Source organism: Polypterus senegalus, chromosome 16 (assembly GCF_016835505.1).
Source record: "Polypterus senegalus isolate Bchr_013 chromosome 16, ASM1683550v1, whole genome shotgun sequence".
In the NCBI taxonomy this organism is placed as follows: Eukaryota; Metazoa; Chordata; class Cladistia; order Polypteriformes; family Polypteridae; genus Polypterus; species Polypterus senegalus.
Window position 1 is genome coordinate 41,821,217 of NC_053169.1, and position 16,930 is coordinate 41,838,146.

General features: G+C 38.2%; 1 long non-coding RNA gene across 1 annotated transcript; it reads right to left on the reverse strand.

Moving 5' to 3' along the window:
• Positions 1-176: 176 nt before the first annotated feature.
• Positions 177-16,679, reverse strand: LOC120516329. Its single transcript, XR_005630829.1, has 3 exons — positions 16,340-16,679; positions 2,699-2,754; positions 177-755 (listed from the first exon to the last, which is right to left on the reverse strand). It is a non-coding gene; the product is annotated as an uncharacterized LOC120516329 (long non-coding RNA).
• Positions 16,680-16,930: the final 251 nt, after the last annotated feature.

Genomic DNA, 16,930 nt, shown 5'->3' on the forward strand with positions numbered 1-16,930 from the left:
TTACACAATTTGTAACTGACCACAACTTATTAGACCTCTGGAGATTTCTAAACCCAAACTCAAGAACATATTCCTTCTACTCACCAGTGCATCATTGCTACTCAAGAATTGATTATTTTTTTGTAGATAACCAATTCTTGCCTACGATTAAATCCTGCAAGTACGACGCTATTGTTATTTCCGACCATGCCTCTCTGATCTTGAAGCTAAAATCATTATGCCCCACATACTCATCTCGCAAATGGCATCTAAACCCACTTTTATTAGGAGACGAGAACTTTACAGAATTTATATTAATAGAAATAGATATGTTTTTCCATTGAGATACCATTAAATTGACTGAAAAACATAGCCAAGACATTACTTGTGTTTGTAATGGCTATTACTGCAGCGAAAAAATGATTCCGACATGCTGACCTTAGAGGCACAGGTCCAAAGAAAAAGTCATATATGGAACTAGCAAATAAAAAGAAAAGGTTAAAATAGGCAAAAGAACACAGCCACTGGATGGAAGATGACATGACAACTGTATTATGGTTAATATCTTGGATCTTTTCTCTGTCACAGATGACCCTGGTATTTGGCGTACATTTAATGGCAAAGCCAACTGAGGACTTGTAGTTTGTCACACTACACATTCTGCTGTCCTCCTATGCAGATCCTCTTCTGTTGCTATCCTGGTCTCATCCAGTTCACTCTCTTCTCTCAAGACAGTAATAGGCACCTCTGTATGAAGTCTTCAGTTTCCTGGAAAGCTATAATAATAATAATAATACTAATAACAGATTTTATGTATATAGCACCTTTCCTATGCTCAAGTTTACTCTGCAAAAAAAAACAATATTCTGATATGTTTCTTGAGAAAGCTGTCTCATTTTCGCCACTTCTGAATTCAGAATTGAACTTTAAGAATGAACCTTGCAACCTAAGTGAACAGAATAGCAGGTTTCCGCGGTGTTAGTGCAAGTTTCTCTAAACACCATATTTCTACATGACTAATTAAAGATAAATTAAGGGAGTTGACCATTAAGAAACTGAAAGAATGGCTGTTGAAAATGGGGCTTTGCAGCCATATGTGAAGAATAAATTGAAAATCAATCATCTCAAGCAGTCATAGCCATTAGAAACAGTAATAATGTCTGGGATGGTGGTGCAGTGGTAGCGCTGCTGCCTCGCAGTTAGGAGACCCAGGTTCGCTTCCCAGGTCCTCATGTTTGCATGTTCTCCCCGTGTCTGCGTGGGTTTTCTCCGGGTGCTCCCACAGTCCAAAGACATGCAGGTTAGGTGCATTGGCGATCCTACATTGTCCCTAGTGTGTGTGTGTGTGTGTGTGTGTGTGTGTGTGTGTCCTGCAGTGGGCCCTGTGTTGGCTGGGATTGGCTCCAGCAGACTCCCGTGACCCTGTAGTTAGGATATAGCGGGTTGGATAATGGATGGGTGTATTTCTAAATCAATTGAATGGTATTGTGATAAAAAAAGGTACCAATTACTATCAAAAATTTCTGGTTGTTTCCAGACTTCTGAATAATAATGCACAACTGACTGTTCCTTACGACTTGTGGGTAGAAACTCTCCCTGACCCTTTTGGGGTGAGTGCCAGTAGTCCTACACCATTTGCCAGAAGGGGTGGTGGTGAAAAGCTGCTGTGCAGGGTGACTCAGGCCTTTAATTATAATGTAATTATATAATTAAACCTCCTTAATTATATTTTCTAAGGCAGTGAGTGTTGTGTATGTCCTGAATTGAGGGCAACTCAGTGTTGGTGATGTTCTATGCCACCCTCACCAGCTTCTGTAAGGTTCCATCTTTTTGACCGGCCACACAGGAGCCATACAACGATGTTAATGCGGCCAGTGAGAATGGCCTCTACTGTGTACTTGTAGAAGCTGGTGAGAACAGATGAAGAAATTTGGTCTGCCCTTAGATTTGTGACAAATTGAAGGCATTGGTCAGTCTTTTTGTATGGTGTCCACTTCAGTTCATTAGTGATGGCCACTCCATGACATTTAGAGCTGCTTACTCTTTTAGTAGTTATCCTTTGTGATATTGATGGAAGTGTGGTCTGCCTTTGGACTCCGAAGTCAATGACCAGGTCCTTGGTTTTATGGACATGAAGGGTGAAGCATCACGGAGTCTTTACAAAGAATCACCCATTGTGGAGCATCTCTTCAGTAGGGCAATGATACAGAGTGTGGGGGGCACTTGCACTGGGGCCCATGTGGCTGGAGGCCTATGGTGACTGCGTAGTTCTTGTTTTGCAAGTCTTTATTATTAACATGCTTGACTACTTGACACTGGAAGGAAAAGGTTAATGTTATTATTACCAAAACTTTATAAAGCTTATGATTCTGATTTTGACTATTTATGTAGCTTTTATTCTTCATGTATCATATAGATCATGCCCATTTTCTAATTGGGTTTAATTTAACTTCACATTAAAAAGAGCTTTTTTTTTACATTAGTGCTCATCAAATTAATTTTCATCTATGAAAAGTCTGTAAACATTTTACTAAGTATGCTGTTCAAAATTGTAAATTATCACCATATCTTTTACAAAAAGACACTGAAATGTTAAGTGATTCAAGTTTAAAACTGCAAGTGTTTCTTGTTAGTGAAAGTGCATAAAGGTAAGTGTGAAAACAGAATGTGTTACTTTTATAGTAAATCTTTCTTCAACTAAACACTGAGAGACACTTACTTTCAAAGAACAGAAATCCTTGTTGGTCCCGGGTGCAGCTCCAAATCTGTGGGTCACTGAGGATGAAAAAGAAAAGAAAGTGGCCGGACAAGGAACAAGGCCTTCTAGGATTAGGAGTTTAAAATGTTCACCTTTAATAACATCTGAAAGAAGAAAGTAAACATCTCCTGACTTAGCTTACTTAATATTTCAAGTACATATTATGTAATAAAAAACAGAACTTGCATGATTGTGGAGAGCTCCATTTATCTTAAGGACGATGAGTCAACTAGTTAGACAATTTGTGCAGTGAAAACCATCAACAATCTCTGCATGTTCTTTCTTGATGAATTCCATGTACTTATTGAATACAAAACATAATCAAGAATCATTTTCTACTCCAAGATTCCTAGTGCATCAATGAAACTGGTTTTGCGCACCACCTAGTGTTAACTCTAAAAGACCATTGAAACACAGAAAATCTCCCATCATCTACAATATAAAGCAGGGGTCTCCAACTCTGGCCCTGGAGCGCTGCCATGGCTTTTCTTAATTAGTGACCAGTTTTTGCTGCTAATTCACTTCTTTTCCCTTCATTTTAACTGACGCGTTCTTTAAAATTCAGTCCTCTGAATTGCTTATTTTTTTCTTTAAACCACACACAAACAGAAATTAGATGTGAAATAAGCCAACAGATGACCGTACAAGTTGCAGCCATAAATTCCAACCACTTTCATTCCAACCAGTTTCTTAATCAGAAGCCAATTCTTGTTGTTAAATAAACCTGTTATTTAATGCCATGACTTGTTGCTGCTCTCATTGTGTAAGAGCATACATTTCCAAAACTGTTCATTTTCTCTTTTCTAAGAGCACTGTTAAAACATTTGGTGGACCTGAGCAGCTCAACATTCCTGAGACCTTCATCTTTCTTTATTTTCTGATGTTAGTCATGTGTTGGCTCACTTTCTATCTCATTCTACCTGACTTATTAAAGAAAAAGAAATAATTAAGGGGTCTGAGTCTGAAATAGCAAGTGAATTATCATGAGATGATTAGCAGCAAAAACTGGCCACTAATTAAGAAAAGGGTTAGAATGAAAACCTGCAGCCACAGTTTTTCTCCAGGGCCAGACTTGGAGACCCTTCGTATAAAGCATAATTTCTGTTTTTCAAGCCACAGACTAGACAATTGATCCAAAGGTACTTGTCACCATAAGTCAGGTGCGTAACATAATTTTGACTTAAAATTAAGACTCTTTTGATTTTTCAGGCCACATATCATTCTTCCTCTAACCTCAACAGCTAAGAAAGTAATGGCCAGAAAAAGCATGAAGATCACCTAACACATCAACACCTCCTTGGAAAACGCTCTCATAACCAAACTTTGCAGGACAAGTAAGGCACAGTGCTCCACAAATGGTTAATTTTGGTTACCAGAGAGGACACTTGCAGCAGTAACATCTGTCATTCACCAGCAAGTGATATTAAATGTGTCCAAATGACCCTAATTATTCTACAAATGACTTCCTGCTAAAGACACGCTGATGCAATGCGCCAGTTAAGGTTTCTTTGAGTTGAGCGAATGTTTTATAAAGGGGGCGCAAACAATGAAGACAGAGTTAAGGAGAAAGAAGCAGCAAACTGAACCGCATTGATTATCTTTTAGTTCAGTTAAGTATTTTGACACAATATGTCATCACAAAGCACTTAGCTTGGTTGTACAAGTGTTGTGCACACATAAAGGCAGATATCTTAGAAATATGAGACATTATATTGTGTGTAAAGAGCTACTAAAGATACCAGTTCAACATATAATTAATTACATTTACATAGAGCTTTTCTCGCTACTCAAAACACTTTACAAAGGCACAGGGGAGCCACTTCAACCACCTCCAATACGTAGCACCCACCTGGATGATGCAACAGCAGGCATTATTGCACCAGTACACTCACCACACATTAGCTATTAGGTGGTAAAGTGGTGAGAAAGCCAATTAGAGACAAGGGATGATTAGAGGGGCCAGGGTGACTAGGCCAAGATTAGCAATTTTAGCCTGGACATTGGGATACACCTTACAGTTTTCGAAAGGTGCCCAAAGATCTTTAATTACCACTGAGAGTCAGGTCCTCAGTTTTATGTCTTATCCAAAGAACGTCGCCATATTTACAGTACTGTGTTCACATCACTGCACTGTGACAATGGGAACCAAACACAGACCACAGGGTAAGTGACCCCTGCTGAACTCACCAGCACCTCTTCCAGCAGCAACCTAAGTTTTTCCTAGCTGGTCTCCCATCCAAGCACCAGCCGGGCCTGAAACATGCTTAGTTTTAGGTGGCAGACCTCTTCTGAAGTGTAGGTGGTATGGCTGCTGAAAATGTATGACAGGAATTAGTTCAATGGATCCCAGCTATAAATGTGATTCTTGGTAAGGGCAGATTTGACACAAATGATAGAAACGTTTTGTTTATATGGAGAATCATAGACACAAGGAATATATAACCAAGTATTGTGGTTGTCAGTACTACTTTGGGGACGTTCAAAACCTGTCTTGATGCGATTTTGGAGAAATTAGATATACAGGCTTGACAAACTTTGCTGGGCTTAATGGTCTGTTCTTGTCATTATTGTATTAACGTTATGAACAGACATACGAGTCAAAGAAGTGAAAGAAATATCTTTAGGTGGTCAACTGAACATGTAAGTATTTAAGGGTTCAGGGTTATGGTGTCAGTGAGTATACCCAAGAAAAAGTTATTTACTGGGACTGGGTCACTAAGGCCTATCTGTGTGACATGCTGTCCACATTTTGGACGTATCTCTTACTCTTTTCCAATGAATATCACCGAGGAAAGGTGTCTCAGTCCAAGAGTATTTACTGTAACAGTACGGAATCCTCTCAACGCAGCCGGATCTCCAAAACTGAGCCAAACATTCCAAACACAGTATTGCCCATGGAATCCAAACGTCCCAGATCTCGAGCAACTTGGAATCAGAATGGAAAAAATTGAGCAAATTATGTCCAGGAATCCAAACACTACTTTGGAATCCGAACACCCAGCACGTTGTTTGTGTGTACATTTCCCTGATGTTATTATGAAAGGTGACTCACCTTCCGAGCAATAATCTCTCTCCTCCTCCTCCTCTAACTTCCACATGCATCATCATCATTCCTTCTTAAGGTAAATACAGGTTTTTATATTTTTAATTTCATTCATTTACATTTTTATTCAAATACTATTAATATTTGTTAATATTTTACCTTAAAATCCAGTGTATTTACTGTTAAAATCATTTTGAAAATTCAAGTTTGTGGGACCCAGGAACAGACTAATCCAGTTTCTATAATTTTAAAGGGGAAAAATTGTCTTGCAACTCGAAATGGGTTCTGGAATGGATTAAGTTCGGATTTCAAGGTATCACTGTATTATGACATTGCCTTATTTCAGTTTTTACTATCCTAAACATCTGACATTTAAACATATAACAGTTTACTGCTTACTTTTTCACCATTTTAGGTCATTCATTGCATTTTAGCCGATTACATTTGAAGAAAAACGGAGGTGTTCTAAAACCTTTGACTGGTAGTGTATACAAAAGTAATAGTGGAGGGCACTGTGTGTGTGTGTATATATATATATATATATATATATATATTTCTGGGGGGCAGTGAGAAGGCAGAGTGAGTCCCAAAATAGATGGGGTACAAACTGGGCAAACACCATTGAACTTCACAACAAAAGGAAAAAGAGAACTTAACAGGCACACGCACAATGGCACACACAAACAGTACATGCTGAGGCCTCTTATCACCCTCTAGTGGTGTCTTTAGGCAGTTACAGTCTGGAGTCATTCCAGATAGTCAGGCTCTCAGGTCTGTAAGAGACACCATCTTCCAGGGATATTTCCCTTTTACATTGGCCAGACCAGAATGTGTGGGGATTCTCTGGCTCCATAAGGGTGAGTTTCTCAGTATTGTGAGGGGAAAAAGGAGACAAGACTGTTAGCGACAGCACCCTCTCTCATTCTGGGTTGGTACCACATGCCTTAGGTAGGCCAGGAAGGTGACACTCTGGTGAGCATGCATGGCAATATATACATACCAACATTTATTTTCTTAACCCGTTTACCAATGGAAGAAATATATTGTGACATGTGAGCACTTGCAGGGACACCTTCAGGGCTTTATTGTAAGCAGGACCACTGCATGCCTAGAGGGTGTGTGGTTGCTAATGCCTTCTCTACTATCCTCCACAGTTCCTAAGAATGCCCAAAAGTCGAGTGAGGTCAACATATAAACCCACCTGCCAGCAGAGAAAAACATTCTTTATTGAACCAGAGAGGACAGGAGGCAGAGCTTCTACTTTTTGACAGCAGCATGCTTAGACAATTGTATCATCCAGCAAGGGGCCATTAATCTTTTGAGTTGCCTTCAAATAAATGGCACCACTTCTCGTGTCTGTCACTTACATTGTGAAAAGGGGGTGAACGCATGCTAAGGAGATGCGGTCGCTCCTCCGAAACCCCCTCTTAAACGGTGATACAATGGAAAACAAATAAAAAACATTTTTACCTCCTCTTTGTTCAATCAGCTGTTGTCTTGCTGCTTGCTGCTGCTGCCACCGTGCTGCGTGATCTGCATTTTGCGTAGCGCTTCAAAGATTTAAAATGCCTCTACAGCAGCTGTCCTTTTGTCTCAACACTTCATCTCGCAGGACATTAAAGTGTCTCTGAGAAAATCACGTCTCATCTCCTTCTAAGCCTTCCAAGATTTTTTTTTTTATAATAGAGAGATAAATACTGTATATGTATACCACTCAAAAAAATAAAGTAACACTTTATAATGAGAGTATAGTATCAAGTCAATGAAACGTCTGGGCTGTTGATCTGGTAGCAGAGAGGGTAATTCATTAGTTTCAGCTGCTTTGGTGTTAATGAAATTAACAACAGGTGCACTAGAAGGGCAACAATGAGACGACCCCCAAAGCAGGAATGGATTAACAGATGGAGGCCACTGTCGCATTTCCCTTATCTTTTCTGTCTTTTCACTATTTTTGCATTTGGCTACTGTCACTACTGGTTGCATGAGGCGATACCTGGACCCTACAGAGGTTGCACAGGTAGTCCAACTTCTCCAGGATGGCACATCAATACGTGCCATTGCCAGAAGGTTTGCTGTGTCTCCCAGCACAGTCTCAAGAGCATGGAGGAGATTCCAGGAGACAGGCAGTTACTCAAGGAGGGCTGGGCAGGGCCGTAGAAGGTCCTTAATCCATCAGCAGGACCGATATCTGCTCCTTTGGGCAAGGAAGAACAAGATGAGCACTGGCAGAGCCCTAAAATATGACCTCCAGTAGGACACTGGTGTGAATGTCTCGACCAAACAATCAGAAACAGACTTCATGAGGGTGGCCTGAGGGTCTGACATCCTCTAGTGGGCCCTGTGCTCACTGCCCGGCACCGTGGAGCTCGATTGGCATTTGCCATAGAATACCAGAATTGGCAGGTCCTCCACTGCCGCCCTGTGCTTTTCACAGATGAGAGCAGGATTACCCTGAGCACATGTGACAGACGTGAAAGGGTCTGGAGAAGCTGTGAGGAACGTTATGCTACCTGTAACATCATTCAGCATGACCGGTTTGGTGGTGAGTTAGTGATGGTCAGGAGAGGCATATTCATGGTGGGGCACAAAGACCTCTACAGGATAGACAACGGCACCTTGACTGCCATTAGGTATCAGGATGAAATTCTTGTACCCACTGTCAGACCTTGGGTTCCTCCTGGTGCACGACAATGCCCGGCCTCATATGGCGAGAGTATGCAGGCAGTTCCTGTAGGATGAAGGAATTGATACCATTGACTGTCACCCACGCTCGCCTAACCTAAATCCAATAGAACACCTCTGGGACATTATGTTTCAGTCCATTCAATGCTGCCAGGTTGCACCTCAGCCTGTCCAGGAGCTCAGTGATGCCCTCGTTCAGATCTGGGAGGAGATCCCCCAGGATACCATCCAGCATCTCATTTGGCTCATGTCTCGATGTTGTCAGGCATGCATACAAGCACATGGGGGCCATACAAACTACTGAGTACAATTTTGAATTGCTGCAATGAAATTTCAACAAAATGGGCTAGCCTGCCACATCATTTTTTCACTTTGATTTTCAGGGTGTCTTTGAATTCAGCCTTCTGTAGGTTGATAATTTTCATTTCCATCAAATGATGTGACATCCTTTTGTTCCTAATACATTACCCAGTCCATAATCCATATAAGTATAGATATCCAGCAGGATTTTTTCCCCCATTGAGATCTGATGTGCTTTCAAAGTGTTCCTTTAATTTTTGAGCATTTAAAAGCCTGTACAACAGCTGTCGTTCTTGTCTTGCGGAACGTTAAAGTGTCTCAGAGAAAATCACATCTCGACCCAAGATTTTTCTATATAATAGAGATATGAGAGAGAGCTACAGTGAATATGTACAATATGCATTTTCAAGTATTATACATATACTATGTGTTATTTTACAATATTTGCTCTAATGACACTCAGCAACCTTACAACTTGTCTGTAGAAACTGTCCCTCAATATACTGGTGCAAGTGTTTTTGAATGTATTGTGTGTTAGTAGAAAAATATAAATGGAAGAAAAAGAGGTGTACTAGAGTGACTAAGAAACTTGTTTCAAGGAAGGCAATTATTTACGCTGAGGTAGAGAGAAGTTTTGAGGTAAGGCACTTACACTTACTAATCTTAGTGTCAAAGACTGGTGACGTTTCATGTTGCTATGCACATTCAAGTAAGAATTTAACTGTAGTGCAACAATGAGACTGTCACCTATACACCTACTGTATATACAGTCTGGCAGTTCAGGTTATGATGTTTCACGTGATGAGGTGAAACATTATGTGGTGGCACATAAATTAGCAGATGAATGCACAAACTCAACCAGACATTGATTCTTTGTAGGAGAACAGCACAACTGAATATATTTAAAAATATATATTTGTCAAAAATTTCCATTCACTGCCCCTCTAGAGTGCTAATTTCTTGTGTATACATAGATTGAAACATAAAGCAATTGTTGAAGCATTTAGAAAGATAAGCTTTTACCACTGTTTCTGATATTTGAAAATAGATGCAAAGATGATGCTACCAAGGTTGAATTAATGAATATTTTTTATCATTTTAAAGAAATTTACTTTCAAATGTACATTTGGAAAAGCTGTTGTCTCTGCTAAAAATGTTTTGAATGCCACAGGTTTGAGCAAATAGTTGAGAGTTTGTAGGAGTAAACATCAAATTCCTAAGTGTGGCGGTAAGCACAAATGCGTACCATATAATTAACAGCTGCTGAAATGTTGTGATTGTGGTGGGAGATCATAGCAGCACTTAGAGAGAGGGGCAATCTTTCAACAGGATAGGAAATGTTAGGCAATTACAGCAGAACAGAAAATCTCATATCCTGACGCCATTATATCTCCAAGGCAGAGTAATGATAAATAGGCAGACGTGATGAATAACAATGTATATGTGTATTCTGCAAAATAAACTTTTATAACACTTGAATATGCTTATTAAGAAATATATAAGGCATATTTGGGCATAATGAGAAAGAGGGAATGCTAAAGTAGTTCTTTAAACTGCACAGCACAAAGCAAGAAATTAACTGTAAACATTTAAATAAATTGGTGTGAGGTACTACTGAAAAACTAAATATATCAGATTATCAGCATTCATATGAATAAGACTCTTAACTGATAACTTTTTGATGGAATGAAAAACATTTAATTCAACTTAAAAATTACATTTATAGAATAGGTTAATTGCTAGACATCATCTGTACTTAATAAATCAGATTAAACCTAAACCTAACCTAACCTTATTTTAACTGGCTATGATCATGTCAGGATAGACAGATCATCGTCTGCCTGGTATGTGTTTATTCAGAATTGTTTAGGGCAAATAAAAAAAACTTTACAGTCTATTTGAATGCAGCGTGGTGACTGCAGCAAGCACTGAAGAGGGGGTTTTGATTGCAAATACAGTAAATGTTTAGAATACTAGAATTTAATGACAAAATCAGGCATTTGGAAATTTCTTAGTAATACTTTATAATCCAGCTTTTTTGGTGGTTACATTTTAATGTTAATATAGTATTACTTTGTTAAGTAGTGAAAATAAAAATAAATATATATACAGGGACTGTTTTGATGTCCTAAAGCTTGTTTTACATTTAGAGTATTTGAATGAAGGTTAACAGACACAGACTGCGGTACAGAACTCAATATTGCGTTTCCAGAATTTAACATTTCCTCTAGCAACTCGCCAAACGGTAAGGATGCTTGGTAATTGAAATTATAATTTTAGGAAGTGATCATTTTTTTTAAATAATTAGGACTGATAAATTGTGTAAATTGCTTACAACTGAGCATCTGTTACAATTTAATCTTTGGAAAGCAGACTGGAAAATGCGAAGGATGTATCCGTAAGAAACAAACTAATGATCTGATGGCAGATGATCATATTGATGTTTTTGATTCTATTATGCCTAATGAATAATATGAACAGACTCAAAGCTGCACTATGATATGAAAATGAGAAAAAGTGTTGTTAAATTATTTATTTAAAGCATGCTTTTACAAAATTGAACAAATCTTTCTTATGGAATAATAATGTGAAATAAACATGAAGTATCTAAAGTAAGGCAGATAATTAAACTGACTAAGAATTACTATTGGAAAAATTATGTTCTCTCTTAATGAGGACGCTGCAGTAGATGAATTATATTTAGTGATGCTGCAGATTTAAATTGTGTGTGTGCCTCTAAGTACATTAGTCATGCTTACAGTGTAAATACTGTATAATATCTGTGAGTAAGCTGATTCTACTCTGAGATTTTCCTTTTTAAAATAAATATCCATCCATTCATGTTCCAAACCCGCTTTATCTTAAAGCAGGGTCATGGGGAAGCTGGAGCCTACTCTAGCACTCAAAAGGAACAAGGCCAAAACAATCCCTGGATAGCACACCTGCAGGGTGAACACAGAAACATACCAGGGCCAGCTAAGAATTGCCAGTTGACCTAACTTGCATGTTTTTGGACTGTGAGTGGAAACCAGAGCACCCGCATGAAACCCTTCACACAGGCGGCAACCAGACCATGAACACCAGCCTCCTCCCTGCAAGGCAGCAGCAAACTCTTAACTATATATACAAAAGTAAGAGAGACTTAGTGACAGCCTCATTTTCCACTTGTTATGATGTTTTTTCAAAGAGTTGCAAGCTGCATATATTTTCAGGAGCTATAGACTGATGATACTTCTACTCATTGACTTGTATGGATAAGATACACAAAGGGTTATCAGACATACCTACTTTCGGTTCTGTTAGCTTTATTCTGACCTTCGTGACATACAAGATCTGAATATAGTTTTTCATCCATATGCACATGTTTTATCTAGCTATTCCTATTTTCTTTTCCTGAGGCTGGACATGTTGGCCAGAGACTCCAAACTGACCAGTGTGTTCATGCGTGCATGAATGTACCCTTATGATGGACTCTCTGCCATTGCCATGTATCTGATACTTTTGGAACAGCTACAGTTACTAAAAATCTTTAAGGAATACTCCACCCAAAAATATTTTTTATATGTTACCCCATGTAGTGATAGCTGAGGAAAATACATTTAATCTCATGTTTTCATACAAACGGGAGGGAACAAAAGTGTGTGTGTGTGTGTGTGTGCACTTGCTCTGCGATGGCCTTGCTCTCTATTATGGCAGGGATAGACTACAGCACTCCCCATGACCCTGTTCAGGAATAAGCAGGCAAGAAAATGTCTGACTGACGAATATAATAAAGGCCAAAGGTGACCAATGCTGTACAACAACAATAAAAAAAACAGGTTTTGGGAAAACATTACATTAATCCACATGTCTGTAATCCAGTTGTATGCACAAAACATGCAAAAAGCATGCCTTTTTGGTAAAATATTGTTACATAGTTACTTCTGGAATCATCTGCACACGTCATACACAGGAAAGTAAAGCTTTGGGGGATTGACTTTTTGAACTGAAAATATGCCTCCCCCCCACTTGTTGGTCAAGAGTCCTGTCTTCATTTCAAAAAGTCATTGTCAGTAAGCTTTAGTTTATTGCTTATAATGTACACTGAATATTCCCAAAAGTACCTAACAAAAGAGTAGCAAAAATGCATGTTTTGTGCACAAGACTATATAACTGCCATCTGATTTATGCAATATGAATAACCAAGATGTTTTTATTTCTGAGGGCATTTTTCACATCATTTGCCGTTGTAAAACATTGGTCACTATTGGTTTCTATTATATCATATTTTTTCTCTACATTCTGCATGAAAACATTTTGCTTCTTGGCCATCACTACAAAATACGTGGGGTAACATACAAAAAATGTCATTTTGGATTCCTTTAAAATTCGATTAAACATGTTTAGCAAATGGATGGATGAATGGACGCACAACTATGTGCGCCTGTGCTTTTGTTTTATTCATTACCATTACCATCTGGCCTTACGTTACCTCACTGGACTGCACCATCTAGACCAGGGGTCGGCAACCTATGGCACGCGTGCCACACTTGGCACGCCAAGCAATTTCAAATGACACGCAGACTCTTCACGTTTCCTGTATAAAGTTGATTATAAATCGATTAGCGGGGTTTCCTCGCTCATTTCGGCACCAGCCACAGACTTATACAGACTTGTTGTAACAGCAGTCTAAGTAGGTCAGGGGAACAGTCTATATGCGAAATCTCAGAAACTAACGACAGTAACGTCAACTAGCGAGATCAAAATTCTATTACATAAAAAACTGTGGCGCATTTGCTTTAAAACCTGTTGTGTGTATATCTGGATTTCGTTGTATACAAGCACAGATATAATTTTTCAGGTGATATTTTAACGATACCCACTATAGAACAACGTTGGTTTTTGCATTTTATAAATGTTTTCTAATATGAACATTGGTTACGACTTTCCGGTCACGTGCTGCAAATATGCAGATCTAGATCTACAAAGGCCGGATGCCGGTAGTTGAATAATATATATGGTTCATATTGATTAATCTAAATATATCCATTGTATAAAAAAACTGAGATGGTCATATTTTTATGACGTCAATATAAAAAAAAACGTCAATATAATTAAGGCCCACGCTTCTAAACAAGCTGTGTACAGCGATTGGCATTGTAGTGTCATTATGACTAGTTATAGCTGACAGTTTACTGACGGTTTTCCTCTCATATGCACGTATGTAGATCTATAATTCTGCGTTTACACGGACAAATTTATGTGTGTATTTATGTATTTAATATCTGAAAATCTGAATGACTCGGTAATTCAAATAAATATGCATGTGAACCGGATATGTTTGCTGAGTGTGCTCTTAAAAAATTCATAAAAAATTTTTATATCTTTGTAAAGTTTTTTGTTGCTTATAAGTAGTGGTCTATATGTAAATATTGGCATTGATATTTGCTGATTTATTTATATTTCCAGAAGATTATTTTTGTTAAATATGGCTGCAAAGAAAAGGAAACTTGATCATCGACCATTTCAAGAAAATTGGACAAAAGAATATGGATTTGTCTGACAAAAAGATCGTGCTGTGTGTGCTTTCTGTTGTGAAAGTGTTGTGTGTCGCACATCTAGTGTACAAAGACACTTTCAAACAAAACACAAAAAGTTTAAAACCTCAGAAGAGAAAAGTGAAGCTATCAAAAAAGCTATTTCTGGTTTCGAAAAAGAAACTAGTATTTTGAGAAAAGCAGTTGGAATGAAGATTAAAGCTACTGAATGTAGTTATAAAATAGCTGAATGTATTGCTTTGAAAGGGAAACCATTTACAGACGGAGAATACATCAAAGAAACTTTTTTAAGCAGTGCTGAAATTTTATTCGGTGATTTACCAAATAAGGAGATTATATTCACTCGTATTAGAGAAATACCAATGTCTGCAAGATCAGTTAAGAGGCGCATAACTGATTTAGCTGAAAATGTAACAACTAAACAAATATCTGGATTAAAACAATCTCAAGTATTTAGTGTTTCGCTTGACGAAAGCACTGATTTAAATAATTTGTCTCGCTTAGCCTTGGTTGCAAGATATCCTGAAAATAATCACATTTATGAAGAGTTGTGTTGCTTATTACCACTTCATGACACAACCAAAGCAGAAGACATTTTGACTGCATTTATTAGTTATTTTGCTAAACATGACATAGACTTAAACAAGTTATTCTGTGTGACAACCGATGGTGCTGCTGCAATGGTTGGCAAGAAGAAAGGATTTGTAAAACTTCTTGAAAATCATGTTGGCCGCAAACGTTTGAATTTTCATTGTATTATACACCAGGAGAGCCTATGTGCAAAGACCTCATCTCTGAATTTGGTCTCTGTGATGACAACTGTTGTTGAAATAGTCAACTTTATAATTTCTCATTCTTCACTGGTTCACAGGCAGTTCAAGTTTCTTTTACAAGAAATTGAGTGTGAATATAGAGATCTTCTGCTACACAGCAATGTTCGCTGGCTTAGTCGAGGCAAAGTTTTAAACAGATTTGTCAGTTGTCTTGGGGCTATTGAGGTGTTTCTTAATGAAAAAAAGAAACATTTTCCTGAACTGAATGTTAAAGTTGATGTTTCTGACTGACATAAGCACACATTTAAATGAACTTAATCTGAAATTACAAGGACAGGGACAAACAGTACTTGATCTTTTCAGCTATTGGAAAGCATTTACAATGAAACTAGACATTTTTACCCGTGATATCAACATCAAAGCATTCAAGTACTTCCCGAATGTGAAGAATCTCTCAAATCAATTTGAAGTAAACGTAGATGAGCTTCAAGAGTACATTGAAGCACTCAAAGCAGAATTTGATAAACGAAGTAAAGACTTCCACATTCATGGATCCTTATTTTCGTATCTCATTAAGCCTGATATAATTGATTTGGAAACTACCCAGTTGGAACTATTTAGTTGGATGGATATTGATGACTTTGAAATGCAACAGATTGACTTCAGATCTTCAGAATTATGGACATCAAAATTTGTTGAACTACGGAAGTCTCTGGAAAATGAAAATCTAGAAAAGTCTGCAGCTATTCTCAGCTGTTGGACATCCCTTCCGAATTATTACATCTGTTTGAAGAAAATTGCTTTTGCTCTTCTTTCAGCTTCTGGATCAACCTATTCCTGTGAGCAAATTTTTTCTCACATGAAAGCAGTGCTAAATCTACAGCGTAGTCGCCTAACGCCTGAACATTCAGAAAATTGTGTCAAACTCAAAGTGACAAAGTATGTTGTTGATATTGAGCAACTGGCCAAGACCATGCAAGGGCAAGGCTCCCATTAATAATAAAAAAGTTTTTTTGAAAATCTTTCAAGAAACTCTATTTCTTTTAATGTTGTTTACAACTTTACATATTATTGAATATCACTATATATTAATTAAAATATAAAAATAAAATATATGGTAAAATAAGAATATTGACCTCGACTTGTATAAAATGATATGTGATGTTGGCACTCTGAATAATTTGAAACCTTAGGTTGGCACACAGTTAGCAAAAGGTTGCCGACCCCTGATCTAGACACTTTATAAAAAGTCGCTGTGATGTCTTACCTGGAAGGAAAACAGAGATCTTTAAAATAGCATCCTTACAATCCTTTTTTTAGATCATTGACCGCAGAAAGCTTTCACAGGAAAACAAGATGTTCACTTTAAAAAATAAAGGTTATAAAAAATATACTTTCGTAAATATGAGTTTGCAAACGGCTTTTCTTAATCTTGCAGGCCGGCTCCCTTAAATCGAGATTTAAAATGGGGGAGGGGGAGTGCAGTAACAAATCGGGAAAAACAAAGTTAAGGCCGCTAGGAGGCAGACTAAGAGCAGCGCGATTAGGGGCTAACCAAAGGGTGGGCCTGGCTCTCGAGGAACGGAGAGTCCCATCGCTGTACACGTAGAGCCCATACTCCTGACTCCACCCATGTGTAAAGAAAGTCCTTAGCACGGCCGACTGGTGATTAAGGTCTGATTTGCATGCACGCATGGCGTGTTCGACGCATACGCTCAACGGAACCACGCGTCATATTCCTCTTGGGTCAATTTTAAGTTACCCTCTCCCCTCCCTTTTATTTACAGTATTTGAGTTTTTTGAACTATATATTCTTTTTTTATTCTGACGCAAAACTTCAAAAAAGCATGTCCCTTAT